General features: G+C 48.0%; 1 protein-coding gene across 5 annotated transcripts in view; it reads right to left on the minus strand.

Annotated features, from left to right (window-relative positions):
* stat5a (signal transducer and activator of transcription 5a) overlaps positions 1-16,579 on the minus strand; it is a 42,786-nt gene that overhangs the window by 24,660 nt on the left and 1,547 nt on the right. Inside the window, exon 2 of one of the 5 annotated variants that reach the window (XM_076038763.1) lies at positions 14,887-14,964. The exons of 2 other annotated variants lie outside the window; for them this stretch is intronic. The gene's annotated coding sequence lies outside the window, so the exon portion shown is untranslated. Of the gene's footprint in view, positions 1-14,886; positions 15,035-16,579 lie in introns of all 5 variants that reach the window. 2 more of the 5 variants (XM_076038764.1, XM_076038765.1) reach the window with 2 other exon arrangements.

Below are 16,579 nucleotides of genomic sequence, written 5' to 3' on the forward strand. Positions count from 1 at the left end.
TTTATTTCTGTGGATGAGAGACACACAAAGCAAAGAGGAGGAATAAAGGATGGAACGAGGACTCTTAAGCAGCATCATCAGCCAATCAGGACCTAATGGCGGCGTCTGTGACGTGCAATCTGGCTCTGCGTCCGCCGGGACTCACGTACGCAGGACGTGATTGACACGCAGGGTTTTGTTTTTTTGTTGCAGGCTATAACGACAACTGAGACGACAACATTGGTGTAATTGAAGGAGCCACCAGCGAAATTAATAATGTGGGACAGAAAAAAGGACAAATTTGCATTTAGATTAAAAAAAACAAAAAACAAAAATAGAAACACATGGGGGAATAATATATTATATATTTCCTTATTTTTCTTTCAATTCATATTAATTTTCATTTATTACAATAACTTTTAAGCAGTTGCCTTTTTCTTCCTTGGTCATGGTTCCCATCAACTTAATCAAACAAAACCGCTTTTAACCCAATGCACAGAAGTCAGAAACTTCTGGACTTTGCATTTAAAGGTAAAATATTTTTCTTTTGTTTTTTTCGTTTTCTTCTACCGGTCGGTCACAGCCAATCACCTGCCTCCGTCTGACCCTCTCATCCTCTCACGCCGACCGACTTCGTTCTTCCTCTGACTTTCACAACAAACTGAGTCCAATTCAGCCGAAAAAGTCCGCTCACCGGGACTCCGGCTGTTCCCCCACACAGCTCGTGAGTCACGACTTGAGTGAATCAGAACCGAGCGTTCGGGTTGAAAGGGAAGACAGAGGTGCTCGCTGCAGCCGGTCCCCCCCAAAAAAAAGAGCCGCCTGTTGAGTTGCTTGTACACCGACACAGGGATGAATTTCAGGCGGACACAGCTCAGTGGCCAGCTAGATATATTACCCACAATGCCACAGCGGGCGCCGTTGGGTGGCCTTTTGTGTGCGATGAGTCACTGCACACAGAAGGAGGAAGTAGCCAATGACGGACAGTTTGTCCCTTTCACACATGCGATTAGTGCCTGCGGGAGGCTGGTTGAGTTGGTATTGTGGCAACAACAACAAAAACACAACTCACAACACAATCACCAACTCGGTCTCCAATCTACAGTAACTTCCTGCCTCTTGCACCACAACTGAGTGTCTGGTGTTGGTGTTTGCCTTGCGTGTCGCCCCCTTTGTCAAGCAGCGACACACTGATTCACAATTTCTGATGAAGCCGTGATCAAGCCGTGATGCAGCGACTCGGGGATTTTCCAACAAAGCTTGTGGTTTCCAAAGAGCGATCATAAGCAAATGATATGCAGACACCAGGAGGTGAGAAGGGATTTTTTTTTAATGCAGTCTCACCCACACCACAACTTTTCTAATCTCTTTGGAACTGTGAATTCAGTGGTGGGCAGTTGCGGCTTAACGACGTTGTTTACATTTTAACACACTAACGTCACTGGCCGACAATCGACGTATCCATCCGACCAGCTTCCTACAGAAACTCTCAGGTATATTTTCCTGCGTGATGTTCCAAGAAAGACGCGCATTAAGGGGTCGGAGGGTTTTAGCTGCTCCCATCAACCAGTGAAAACCAAAAAAGAAGCTGCAACCACTTCCAACTAATTTATGTGCGCTTGTTCTATTTACTTTCATGCTGACGTGTGATAGAAAAAACATCGGAAGGCACCATCGCGATAACTTTTACGGCTGCAATGAATTCACGTCTGAGTCATTTAGTGACTCAGATTGCGTTGCCGCATTTTTATTTGCCTTCAAAAATACAGTCGTTGCTGCGTTTTCTTTTTGGCCGGAGTCGATGGTCGGAGCTGCGACGGCAGAGCGAAGCAGCCCGAGCTCAGCCTGAGTGATGGCGCAGCAGCCGGGGCTGCAGCCCCCGATCAATGAGGCTTTCATAATATACGGCCAGTGACGGGAGGCCACCAGACCCCCATCGGACCACCGAGAGCAGCAACGGGCAGCAGCGCTGCACCAAACGCTCAGGGCTGCTCCTGGCGCGGCTTTGTTTTTTTCAGTAACAAAAATCCCTGACACCAGCCGCGGCGACATGCCGGACCAAGGCGACCTTTCTCAAACCCCCAGTGGACTATTTTAAGATTTTTGTGGCATTTGAGACACTGGGGCAACGACACCTATGGCTCACAATCCGACCTGCAGAGAGAGGGAAAAATCATTTATTTTTCTACCTATCTCTTCATCATATCAGAGATGAGAACTGACGCAGCTGCAGCTCTTCAACAGTCAAATTACATTTTTTCTTTTCTTTTAAGACAATAAAAAAATTCCCTGCTTGGAGCAACAGCGACGCTGCCGCTACTGCTGCAGCGCTATACAGTATGTGTGTGCTAAGTCCCTGGCAGCACGACCTCATTGCACTCAGCTGGCCTACTAGCCTCTGAACCCACTGCCCTAAACCCCTTTGCAGCCAGAGCTCAACCAGCCAATGACCGGCTTTGTCTGGCTGGCTCATGCTCTCCAACCATCTGGATGGACTTCTAAGAGCGAGTCGGGGCATTTCAGGTGAGTCGGCCGCGAGCCTGCGACGCTGAAAGGAAAACTGTAAGTTATTTATTGTCTTCTCGGCAGTCTTTAAAGCTTGATAATAAAACTCTCGCTAGACCCAGAACCATACCGACGTACGCAACCGTGAGGCAAACTGAATACATTTATCTGGAATGTCGCTCGGATCCATGTGCATGACAGCTTGAGTTTGAAACAGTTCATGATTTTGCAAAGTGGGGAGCAAAACAAGCAGCCCTGCAGGAAGAACGAGTGTCCGACTAAGAGGGAAAATAGCGTGTCTGCACAATGGTGCCATTTAAAATAGAATCATTCTGCATTTAGAAGCGTGCATTTAGAGCAGAAAAAACAACAGCGAAATCTGCTGACTTTCTCTGCATTTGCCTCGCATGCTAGTCACCTCGTGCTCTTTCTTATCTTCTAGATTATGCACTCTCGTGCCTTCATCTCGTAGCTGCTGCATACCAGCGCATGCACGTCCCCCTCCCCTCCACCCGCCCTGCTGTCTAACTCTCTTACACGTGTCTCTAAACATATGTCTGCATCCATGAATGGTGCGGACGAGCAGGGGGCCAACCAGCGGGTGGCGTTATATAATCTGCAGCCCTCGGGGGAGCGGTAAATGTGGCCGTGGCCCGAGGCTGCAGCGGACCAAGAGACACAGTCAGTTGTCGCTGTCCAGCAGAACTCCCATGGTCCCTTTTTTCCTATTGAATAGACTCCGTTCCAAGTGGGGCAACTGCCCATCTGATCCCACAGCCAGTGACCATTTGGGTTCGACTCCATCATCATCATCATCGTCATAAAAACAAAAAAACAAGATCACTGACAAATGATTATTACAATTCCGTGCACGGCAGCCTGGAGGCAAGAGATGCTGCATTCCTGAACAGCTTCTGGAGCCCACATGCATCCAGCACAGTCCAGATTGGAGTCGGGTCGGGGCGCGTTTTCCGTTCCGCGTATCTGCTCTGTGAAGCTCTTCAGAGGCCGAGCGTGGCTCCGCCCCGCAGCTGCAGCTGCAATCTGTGCAGCTGCACCAGGCTGCACAGATTAAGTCCCAAAATAATAAAAGAATGCACACAAGACTGAGTGATATACGATGATAGTTCAGGCGAACTCAACACAGAAGGCAAGTGTTGAGAAATGTTCACAGAAAAACAGTTCCACCACAGCGCAACGCAACCTTTCCTCCACAGAAAAAGTAAAAATCTGAAACCTTTAGGAAAGAACAGACACTGAGCTCATTTTGCGACTCTTCAACACAGCGCTATGACAGACAAAACGGGCAGAGCTGACAGACGTCTCACTCGGTTTGAACGTTTTAGTGCTGAAGGAGAGCAGAGGCAACAAATCACCTGATCATCAGCCTGTCCAAACATTCCTCATCAGGAAAATCACGCCTCAAACTGAGATCTCGACACGTCCCGCCCATCGGAACGAGAACCAGAGAGGGGGCTTCGGCTTCCAGAGAGAAAACAAATCCCCCCCAAAAAGAAATAATCGCCCCAGCGGCAAGAAGCTTAACCTACATTTGGATGAAATGGCGGAAAACAAAGAGACAGAAGATGTCGGCAGAGGGAATCTGGGGTGGTGGTCACACCGACCGTCCCCAACCAAACAGCAGGCGGGAACCCAGCAGACCTTTGGCAGCAAGCTGCTGCTGCTGCTGCTGCTGTTTGTCTCCGCCACTGGATGGAGGCGTCTTTTATATAACCTCTATAACCGATGCCTGGACAGTGTTACTATCATGTCGTTAATCACATCAGCAGCCAGAAATCTAAATCCATCCAAGATTTTTTGTTGTTGTTGTTGTTGAGATCCATTCAAATCACTCCAAAAAAAAAAAAAAAAAACTCATCTAATGATTTTTCTGAATGTGAGTGTTGAGGGTGAGGGTCACCGGGGCCCCGCCTGCTGCCACCAGTCGTTTATTCACATCTGCTAACCCCTTACAAGAGGAGAGGAAGCGGCACAAAATAAGAGAAACGAGCAACATGCAGGGCTTTCAGTTGCTTTTTCAGAGCTTTTCACTTTTTCCTTTTAACTACGCACAACTCATATTGTGTTCACCGCAAAAAATAAAGACCATCCGTCCATCATATTTCAATCACACTCACAATTCAAGACAAAAGACTTTTAGCTTTTAACTTTTAGAAGTCTGGTTTCATTTAAAGAGTCATTTAACAACTTTAAATGACTGCATCCAATTTTACATTAACAGATCATGTCCAGGACTTTTTTTTAGGACTCAATGGCAAATATTGCACAGCACATGGTTTATAAAAAAATCTGTCTGTCTGTCTGTCTGTCTGTCTGTCTACTGATTGTCGCTCTGCGGCAGATAATGTCGGCTTCCGCAAAGAAGTCACTGAATCACTGGGCGGCAAGCTACACCTCTGCCATTTGCCCTGGGACAGCACCCCTGCTCTGCTGCTAATCCACCCACCCACCCACCAGCTTCACATACTGTGCAGTTTGCTCTCACAAGCCCAACAAGAGGATTAATATGATCATACAGATATAAATTGAAAAAAACGCAAAATACAAAGTAGGATGTTTGGCTTGCATTAAAAATAAATAAATATATAAATAAAACAAAGCATGTTGGAGCTAAAACTTCATTCAGCAGCAGCAGCAGAAGCAGCAGCAGCAGAAGCAGCAGCAGTAGTAGCATGGATTTGGGAAAACAATGTGCAAGACGCCTTCAGACAAGTGAGCAAACAACACGGGGGGCCCACACACCGCCTCACACAGGGGCCGAGGAGGGCCGGACCGGACGTCCCACACAGGGCCCAGAGAATGCATGGTGGGGGGTCAGCAGCGAGGCCCCAGAGAAGCTGCCTGTTTACATTTTGTTGTTGGGGGGCGGAGGACGAGGGGGGCTGGGTGGCGACCCCCCTGCCGGAAAGCGTCACTCCGCCCCAGACCCAAGGCCCTGGGACTGGAGTTTCTGCAGCTACTGTCAAAATGCACGACAAAAGAGGAAATGAAACTCTGTGGGGGAAATTCTGCTTTATTATCTATGGACCAGCTTTTTAAAAGTACCTGCTGCTAGAGTCTCTCCTCACTGGGTGAGATTGTTGACAGCCAGAGCCTTTCTCAGAAAGAAAAACGTCAAACAATCACACACACGTGTTACATTTTTAATCCTGGTCTGCGAGTTAATGATAAAAGAAAGAAAGACAGAAAGAAAGCTGTCCGGATCAGTAAAACTGTAAACCAAAACTGTATATTTATTAGCCCTGATTGCTGCTAAAACTAGTGTAGCCTTAGAGTGTGGAGCCATCACTTGGAGAGGTATAAGTGCCCCATGTGACATCACAAAGCGTTGCTTTTCGTGTCAACTTTGATGGACTGAGACATGTCCACATTTCTAAAAGCACTTTTCCCACTGGACGTGAAATAAATCAACGGAAACAGAAATCAATAAAGGTAGTGAAACTAAGCTCTGAAGTCCCCATGAAAAAAAAAAAAACCTATTTTTTTTTTTTTTTCTTAAAGCTAAGAGTGATGTGTCAACTCCCCGCATTCACAGCGGCTCAAACTGTCAGCGCTGATGTCACCGGGGCGGCTGATTGGCTGAACGGACTTTGACTCAGTCTCAGTGACTCACGGACGTAAGCGGCTCTATTTATTAAGACGCATCCTTTTATAACTCTCACTCTTTCGCAGACACCGCTTCCTCTTCCTGTCGCTGGGCATCACCCCCCCGCTCCATCCCCCCTCGCTTGTTTACCTGATCTAGTCAATTTGATTCCCCCCACCGCAGCTGGTGTTTTTCAACAGACGTGCAGCTCATCAGGGTCGTTTTTCCTCTGCCGTTTCCTCCTCTGACCGCCGACCTACTGTCCGCCCCAACTCTCCCACCGGACGCCCTCAGCAGGTGCCGACTCAGCCGTCCCGCTGCGCGACGACTCGGAGGCCGAGCGCCGATGCGCCCCGAGAGCCCCGAGCGAGGTGACTCAGGCCGCCCAATCGATGCTTCTCGTCATCCCCTCCGTGGAATGAAAAGGCTGCGCCGCCAAATGGGTTTAACCCGGGGGCCACCCGAGCGCTACAATTATTACGCGACTCTTAATCTTCGTTGGGCTCAAACCCTAACGAGGTTTGGCCTGAGAGCTTTTATTCAAAGTTACACCTAATTCGTTTGCGCTGAAATAGCCTAATTCCATTAGGCCTCATCTCTTGGCGCTCGTGTTTCTCACTTTGCGTTTCCTCCGCCGGGGTCACGCAGACTCAATCAGGAGGAAACACAGGAGGAGAGAATCAATCGATCGGTCGCTCAGGAATCTTCACACGTGAGGTGAGAGGGAAACGAGGGCGGCGGTTGCGCTGTTGCGCTGTTGCACCAGGCGGAACGCTTGCCAAGTCTTTGCCAATTTGTCACTGCTGGCATCGCAAGGTGAATTAGCACCTAAGAGCAGGAGAGACTCCTGAGCTGCAAAGCAATTTCTGATGGTGCTTTTGATTCAAATACAATACGATACATCCATTTAATACAATAAATGTGCCGTCTCTTTAAGTCGGGAGCCTCCCTCCCCACTCTCGGCATTCCCTCTACCCCCCCCCCGCCCTTTGATCACCACCAGGGTATCATGTGTCAGAGGTCAGATAGCTGCACTTTCTCACAGACAGTATCGGGCCCAGTCACTGGAGCCACACACACACACGCCGCACACCGGTGCTGTCTGTAAAGGTCAACTCTACCTTTCACCAGCCGGACGCCTTCACAGCAGAGCGATAGCAGCAAAATTGCTCCGCTTCACGACGGAGGACATTAACAGGCTGTTTGCTGAAAACCAGCAATTACAAATGTCAATGAAACTGCTTATTTCTGACATTCTGACTCCTCTCCATCTCCATCCATTTTTTTTTAAATTTAAATATGAGCCACAAAGCACTGGTTCGACACCCGTTTGAGAGACAGTTGGTGTGTTTGGATATCTAGAGATAAAATGACAAGTCAAACAGCGAAATGTCACCTTGCTCTGTTCCAGAATTGGGTGACCAGGTGCAAACACAGGAATCTGCACTCCAAGCACAAGAAAAAACTATTGTACTTCTTTGCAAATTGTCTGTGCTTATAGAATAATGGCCGAAAATACTTTTATTCTTTTCTAATACTTTTTTGGCAGGTTGAAATCTTGCAGCCGGCATGCAGAGGCACTGTCTGGCTTTCGATTTAAAAAAAAAGACAAAACAACCCGGATTTTTCTTCAGCCCTGGAGACACAAATGCATCTTAACAGTTTTGCCAAAACACCAGTGCCACACCAGCAGATTTTTCCAGTGCTGCGTGGGGGTCATGCGACGTATCCAGTCACAAGTTTCCACATGTGCGGCTCCAATTCATCCGTGACCGTCGCGCCTCTTTTACTTTCATACCACGGACAATATGGCAGCACGTGTCTACAATGGCTATTTTCTTTGTTTGTTTGTTTGATACAAACGCTGGAGGACAACCACTGACGTGCGCGTCGAGAGAGCTGCACTTCAGCAGCAGAATTGGAGGTCGCAGCTTCCACCGCTTCATTAAAAAAAGAAACGCAAAACAAAGGCCCCCGACCATATGGCGCGCTCTGCCTGGTAGCATCTGAGTGATTATGGCCGCAGCACAGGGGATAATCTGGATGAGCTGGGCATGGACACTAAAGTAACACATTCCCTTCGCTCCCGCTCCCGCCCCCGCCAACACCACCCCCGCACCCCCGCACCCCCGCTCCCTTCTTTCCCCTCGGCCTCGGCCTCCCCTGCAGGAGACCAGGCTGGGAATTCTGACTTTACTGTTTGTTCAGGTGAAATCTCGGCATCCAGCCCCGGTGAGGCAAAATAAGCAGAAGAGAAGAAGAAGAAGAAGAAGAAGAAGAAGAAGAAGAAGAAGAAGAAGAAGAAGAAGAAGAAGAAGAAGAAGAAGAAGAGGAAGAAGAAGAAGAAGAAGAAGAGAAGATGTATATAGCAAACGGCTAGCGATCTTAAAGTCGATCTCTAATAAAGGGGTGTAGGCAAAAAATAACAAGTGAAAACTGTAGAGCAGATGGACAGAAAGGCAGGATTTTAATGGGCGAACAAAGAGCATGAAAAAGCATCACGACGCTGTCGTGTTCAAGTCATTGACTTTCAGGAGTGAAGCCTTAATATTCTGTGGCAGCCAGCACAATAAACCAACAACACAGAGTCCTCTGGAGGTGTTGTGGGCTTCATCATCGAAACACCGACGAAGGAGGGTGCCCACCTGATGACCACGATGAAGTCTTTGGCTCCACCAGACACCAATCCATTAGATGCCATCAGCTGCCCACAGTTCTCGAGGTACCAACTGGTCAGCTTGGCTCAGGGGGGTCGACGCACCTGTCATGCAGAGTCCCCAGCACTCTGGATCTTAACATCACACCCTGTGTATCTAAAACAACACAATGCAACCAACAGCTGCTTTTCCAGCGATTCCACCGAATGCTCCTGCAGAGCTCCGAGTGCCGGAGCCTGATTGTCCCTTCAGCTTTGAAGGAGACATGCAGCATAATTATCAAACGGCGGCAGCCCGCGTTGGTGAACGCTGCTCTGCCTCTTGTTTCGTGAACTTGACTTTGTTAAGCAATAATACAGCCAGTAGCACTGCAGCCTCTCAAATAGGTGTTTCACAGAGAGTTACACACGTTGCTGCGTTGTGTGTGTTTTTTTTGCAGTTCACTTTCTTCTTTCAAATGATTCATCGTTTCAATTCCACAAACAGCCACTACAGCATTCTTGAGTGACTCGTCGCTCTACCTGTTCATAGGTGCACATCCACTGGCTCTCTAGAACAGTTTCTAAGAATAATTCATTTTCCACACCAATTAAAACCATTTCTGTCTGGCCAAAGTGCACGTGACAGATATTTAAGCACGCCTATTAGCTGAAAGCGACCGAGTGTCAGGCTAAAAAAAGGGAACACGATCGGGAACAAAACCCCTTTAAGTGCCCGGTCTTCTATTTTTAACGTACAGCTCTATACACAGGCAGCCTTGTGGTGAGCTGTGTGCACAACAAAAGAGCTGCCGGGTCATGCGGGCGTTGGGTACGTGTTTAAGAAAAAAACACACACACACTCATAAAAAAACAGGGGGGAAATGAGAAGATAATGCCTGAAAAATCATGCAACTGTGCAGCTAAATAATTTATTCACACAACTATGAACACAACGCACAGTCCCACTCCTCCATATCCGGGTGTATATTTAACAGTGCATGTGATTGACTCACATGCCCAAATGCCTCAGAGCGCTTGGCAGAAACAGATGGGAGCTAACAGTCAACGTTGTCGTGTGAGGCCGGGAACGCTGACGTGAACAAGTAAATAAGTCATGTGACAGCGGCTCTTGGTGAGGTCTACCATCTCAAAGTTGATTTTCATTTTTGGCTCTTTACGTCTTTATTGACAAAGTAAATTCCACTTTGGCCACGGCTACTTCACTGGAGGCCAGGAAGTTTCTGAGGCCGTATGATTCCCGTCACAATTCCAACTTCAGGAAACAAGATGCTCTGATTTTTCACCTCTGACCTTTTTCCAAATGTATAAATAAAACACGAGTTGCCAGGTGCATTGATGCCCCCGATAACAAACATTTTGCTTTTTTTTTTTTTTTTTAATTAGAATCGATACTCATGCCAAGCTATAGATCTTAGCACTAGTCTCGTTCTCGTTCATGGGCGAAGGTGTTCATTTCCATCGCAGCTGCAAGTCACCAGACTGTTTGCAGGAGCCGTCTGTCCCCACCAGCTCGTACACACATGGCAGTTCATGCTGCATTGTTTGCGTTCCAAACGATGCAGCCGGCACAGCTGAGTTGATGGTGCAAAAATCAACACCGGCAAGACAAAAAGAAAGGAAAAAAACATGAACACGCCGTTGTTCCTTATGACTGAGGGGGAATCTTATAAAGTACAGAGGAAATGTGATAAATAACCTGGAATATGTCAAGGTGGGCCATTTAATTCAAAGGCCAAACCAAGAATCTGATGCCATTTGACGCGCTCATTCCCCCCCCCCCCCTTCGGGAAACAGTCTAGAAAAGAGAACCGCTTCTTTTCTGAAGGTGCTATGGACTGAGTTTACGTCACTGCCCATGGCAACTATTTCTATTTCCATCAGCAAGCAAAGAGCAGCCAGTGTTTTAGCGTTGTTTCATAGCCGTACTTGAAAAAAGGGGTGGGTTGAATATCAGCGGCATCGCGTCTCGTTAACGTGACTCATCTGAAACAGCTGAGAGATGCCACTCTCATTCCCTCTTTTTTTTTTTAGTTGGAAAACTCTGAACTTGAAACAGAGAAAAAGTAGCTGCGTTTCCATTACAGTTTTACGCAAAAAATTAAATAAATATTTCTAAAAATTCGAGATTTTACAAGAATCGTGTTTTTTTGTTATATTTGTAATTACGTGATTTACGTCTGAAAAAGCACCTCATGAGAGTGTAAAAACCTTTTACGATATTTGTGAGGTTTTTCGAAGTTTAGGTGTTGCCATGACCAGTTTTTTCATCGCGATATTTAGGTTTTACACAAATCAGGAGGTAATGGAAATGCAGCTGGTGACACGCTGAATCGATATGCCGACGAAGTTTACGTCTAATGGCAGCCGACCACCTCCGAACCTCCCATCCCCCACCACCACAACCCCCGCTCTGTGGCCAGATCTTGTTTAGTTCCACCTTAAAGCCAATAAAAAAGTGTTTTGTCGCTGGCCTGTCCATGTCTCATCCGCAAGGCCTCGTTAGGCAGCCGCTGCCGCTGGCAGGATGAGCTGGCGGGATCAATACGGGGATAACAGGGCCACAAATCCACCGGCGGCCTCTGTGAGCCAAGAGGGAGCCGGTCGAGGGGAGCGTCGACCAACCAGGAGCAGCAGCAACAACAACAACAACCAGGAGAAATAAATGTTCCCTCTTATCTCTGTGCCGCCACGCACTTTAATTCGATGTTTAATCAAATATGAGCAAAAAAAGAAGAGGAAAACCCGCCTTCATCTTCTCCCCGCCCGCGTGGCAGGTTGTATCGGATCATTTTTTAATGCGCCACACGGCAACGCAGATGTTCTCGCGCTCTTCCGCCGACTCAGGGGAGCATCCATGACCTGATTCCAGCGCAACGAAAAGCGACGTGTACATGTCACAGACATTCGTCCCGACACGGCGCATGAATAAAGAGGCAGCGCAAACAGCTGAGCTAAATTGTTTATGTTGCACCCTCCCACAGGCACACCCACATTTGGTTCTCCCCGTTTGTTTTGCAGGGGTATCGGCTCGTTTGTTTTGTTTTTATTTCGCAGGTATTAATTCATGAGTGAACACGCCGATTACTATCTGTCATGGCGCTGGTAGCAGCGGCGGCTGCAGCAGTTACATCTGGGCTCACATTAAATCCACTCTGGATGATCTACATCCAGCGGGAGATCAAAGAAAATGAGGTAGTGCAGCGCTGACATTTCATTGAGCCACAGCACATTTTTTACATTGAAAAAAGTCCCATTGCACACCACCAACCAAAAAAAAATTTTTTTTTTAAATGACAATAAAGTCTCTTAATGTATTTCAACCTGAATTGAAACATGGGCCTGTTTAGAAGCACACAAAGCTGATATCCTGGGAGGACAAAATTCCACAATGGAATCTTAATATTTAGACCAATTAAGTGATTGAAGAGAATTTTTCACCCTTTTTTCACCCTTTTTCATTCATTGAAAAACACTGAGTTAGCGGAGCAATGGGGAGTTTTGGCTGGGCGGAGCTCGCGCGGGAACTACTTATTATGCAGCAAAAGCCACAAATGAACTGCTATTCTGATGCAAAACATCAGTTTAATTAGAGTTTTCTTGGCTTTTGTCTTCAAAACCAGTCATTAGTCTGCACTGAGTACTCTGACTACAGTATAAGCTACTGACTGAGCAGCCCCGTTGTCCACATAACTGGGTGTGTCCATCTATTAACCTCAAAGCAAGGCAGCAATCCCCTTTGTTAACTTTACTTAACAATCCAAAAGCCTGTGCACCGACTGTCGACTTCTAGCAGACTCTGCGCGCATGTGACTTCCTGTTTGGGGCTGATGATATGATCAACGTCGAGGAGTGATGATGCACCACGGCGGCGGCTGTGGAAACGTCAACGTAGACAATTTGTGCTGCAGCGTCTGCAGAGAGTTGCATGAATGAGTTAATGTTGGTTACTGGGAGCAGACCGGCTAACTGGTGCGCTCCCAGGCCCGATGGATGGATTTCATCTGGAGGCGGCTGCAGCAGCTGACACCTTGTCGCGGGACGTCATCGCGAGTTCAGACACAAAAAGGGTTTATTTTTAAGCCTTAGTAGGCGGTTTTGGACCGTCGTCAGAACCAGGGGTCCGCACACAAGTGACAGTCTGTCTGGCCACATAACAATCATGTCCTTCACATCACTCTCGGCTGCTTTTATCTCGCTCATCAGCCTCAGGTGCTCATGAATAAGGAAAGTCTGCTTTTAGATTTCTGCCTGATCCCTGTTTTGTTTTTTTCTTGCGATCTTTCTCCTTATTTGTTGATGGCTTGACTTTCAGGAACACTTGGTGTTCCTTTTCCTGCGATACAATAATCAAACGGCTGCTCACTTCCCCTCCAAAACAAAACAAAGGGGCCCCCGTGTCTTGAGAAGAAGCCCGCCGCCCGATTCTTTGATTTTCTGTTCATTCCGTCTGACTGCCACTGTGCATCAATTCCGAGCTGTCTAACTGAGCAGTGACCTTTGGCTTGTAGCCGAGCACCGGACCCGCTTTTGTTATGCTACGACAACCACAAGAAATAATCTCGATACAACTGACGGTTTAATTGGTGGTTGTTTCAGAAAAAAACTTTAATCATTTTCATCTTTCAAACAGCCAACGGTACTTAGTACTTAGCTCTCAGTCCCCATCATCGACACTCAGAAAAGGCCTGCGCACTCACTGCTGCATTCTGACATTCTGCAAGCCTCTCCACTGATGACGCATGCATGATGCGAGTTGGTCTTGCTGGGACTTTCTTTGCTTCTAACCACTTTCAGGAACTTGACGTTCCGCCTTTTGCATGACGTCGGTTGATCTGGTTGAATTCAGCTGAGGACCTGCAGACGAAATACTCTGCCGATTCCTTCTGACTGCCAGCGCTCATCACGCCTGAGCAGTTGAACCCGACCAGGCAGTGGCTAATGACCCCCCGGTCAAGCACTGCACAGGTGCCAACACTCCATGCAGGCACTGTTTAGTGATAAAACAATCAGACCGAGCATTAGAGGACAGACAAATATTCCTCGCTACTTTCAGTCTGATTGGAAATGGCCCGTCCCTTATCGACACACTCGTCACTCACGCAGTCACAGGCCCCGATTTGAGCTCTCTGCAGTCCAGGAGTGACGTTAAGTTTACCCCACAAACTGTCCCTCAGTCAGAAGTAGGTCAGCGAGTCACCCTATATAAGGTCACAACCTGCAGAGTGAACGATGTGGGCGGGGAGAAAATAACTGTAAAAGGATATCAGTTCCAATAAATAACACATCTGACATTCCGACTGCGGAAACGTCTTTCTTTTCGGCACGTAGTCAATCAGTTTCACTCTTTTTCGGAGTGGGACAACAGAAAAGTCTCACGGGATCGACCTTTATGTCATGTTTAGGAACAAGATGCTCCAGGCGCTTCATCCCCAATAGTTCAGGCAGTGGCATGACTTCATCCACCCATCTCGCGTTTTTCGCAGCCAACAGTGCATCTTTTGTCTAAGTCGGAGAGCCCACATGATTATATTTACTTGGGGAATAAAAATAGGGATAAACATTTACATAACCCATGCCGTTTCAACCCCAGGAGCTATCGTAAAAAAAAAAAAAAAAAAAGGCAGATGTAAAAGTGGCGGACAAAAATCACCGCAACCATGTCAACACACGATATGGCAAAATCTACCATCACTGTCAGATTTTCACATGATTCATTTTCCTCCTGTAGATTTAAGGTGCGGCCAAGCTCGTGACCTGCTGCTGCAAATGCGTCCTTGCCGCTCCAGATACAAGTACTGGGGTCAGCAAGCTGCAGATATGAGTAATATCCACATGACCGATCATGTGCTCTGAAAATCAATGAATGAGAATCAAGGCAGAGCAGCCTCAAGACGAGTACAGTGCACTATCAAGTCATTTGTAATATTTCATGTGTGACTGCTCTGTTCTGCACTGAACTCTCTCCTTGGATATTGTGAAAATGCTGCAGCGAAATAAAAACAAAGGAAGCGCCTGTCAACACAGATTGCAATCACAACATTCGTTTCCTCTGCTGATTTGAGCTCTTCTGTTGGCACGACTTTATAAAAATAAAAAAACGGGTGAGAAAAAACAAAAACGAAAAAAAAACCCACACCTGATCTTGCCAAGTGCGCGTCCGTCCGTGTCTGCGGAGGGGCTTCACCTTCGTCCTCCGCTCGCTCTCACGGCTGCCCTGACACGAGGAGGAATTCCAAGGATGTTAGACAGAGTTCAGGATGACGGCGGGCGACGCTGGGAGGGAACTGGAGAAAAAACATGACGAGATGATGGAAATTCAATTTTGAGTGTCATGTGGAGCGCTGATCATGGGACGGGTGGCTGGGCTGTGTGTGAGTGAGCGGGCGGTGGGAAGTGGGAAGGTCTCCGGCAGTGAATCCAGCCAGGAATCAGCGACACTATTGGACAGATGGTTCAGCGTGCCGCCGACCTCCAGCACAGCTAAAAGCTCAGGGTCACGTGACCGCTGGATTAGCGCTAACCCAACTGAGGGGTGGGGGGGGATGGGGATGGGTGTGTGAGTGTGTGGAGGTGGGTGGGGGGGCAGGGGGGGTCATCTCCTGTGATGGTTTCTCCCTTCCTTTTGTTGCCCACTCGCACCCTCAAATAGACGGCATTTTCAGAAGAGACGTCACACAACGCCACCGGTTGGGTCAGGAAAAAAAAGGAAGGAGCTCCTGGGTCACCCCACACCCCCCACACACACACACACACACACACACACACACACACACTCTCTCCCTTTTTATCTCTAATCCCTCCCCTTCCTCCGTCTGAACTTGCATCCGGAGACCTGGGCACGGACGCGAGCTGAACGCTGAGCGTCGGGCCGATTCGCACACCTCTGAGTCACGGCCCGGTCAGCCGGCGGCCGATGCTCTAATCGGCTCTCCTTCAGCTACTTATGATGTCAGAGTTGGGGAGTGGGGAGTGGGGTGGGTGGCGTGCACCATATATTCCTGCTGTCAAAGCTCACCACCGCCGCAGCAGCAGCAGCGGCATCAAAAGGCCCGCCTCCAAACGCAACATCAACCTTTCCCTGCCCGAGTGGAGAACCCACGTGACATTCTTGCGGCAACAACCCCCCCGCCCCAGCCTCCCGACCCCCTCACACGGTGTCCCAGACGACTCGTGCCAAAAAGCAGCGTTCCCGTTCCTTCCGAAAGTTTTGTTGTTGTTTTCGCAGACGCACCAGGGAACCGCGATGCTTCGCCAACAGGGCGAAAGGCTAAAAAGGCGCAAAGGATGGAGTGATTCGAGGACGGGCAGGTGGAGATGAGGTCAGAGCTGACAGGGGAGACCATTGCACACACAAGAGAACATCTCACACAAAGAATAGCCTCTTGAAAGACTCGAAAAAAAAGTTAGCGATCAACAAGCATGAGAGGGAAACGCACAAACAGGAAGTCCTCAAAGAGCCGTCATGAGGCTACAGGACATTAGCCGCAAATTCTCTATGCCACAAACGACCCGTTTCGACTGTAGTTATTTTCTCCTTTTTCTGCAAAAGCCAAAGATAGAAACCTGTTTGAAACCTGACTGAAGGTGAGCTGCTCCGCACATGCACACAAACAGACAATCAGTGTCTTCAGAGGACAAGGAGGCATCAAAGTGGCCGTGACATTTCTGCCTCGGCGGCAACGCCGAGCTAATTGATTGGCTGTTCCCCGCTTTGCAAGCCAGTCCTTTATCATCGAGCCTCGTGAAACATCCCACTGGTGACGCTGCCGCAATCGACAACTATGTCAACAAAAAGGAGTGAGGAAGAAGCAAATCCTCTGTTTTGCATC

This window comes from Nelusetta ayraudi, unplaced genomic scaffold (assembly GCF_046127955.1).
Source record: "Nelusetta ayraudi isolate G7.1 ecotype Tasmania unplaced genomic scaffold, CSIRO-AGI_Nayr_v1 ptg000057l, whole genome shotgun sequence".
Taxonomy (NCBI): Eukaryota; Metazoa; Chordata; class Actinopteri; order Tetraodontiformes; family Monacanthidae; genus Nelusetta; species Nelusetta ayraudi.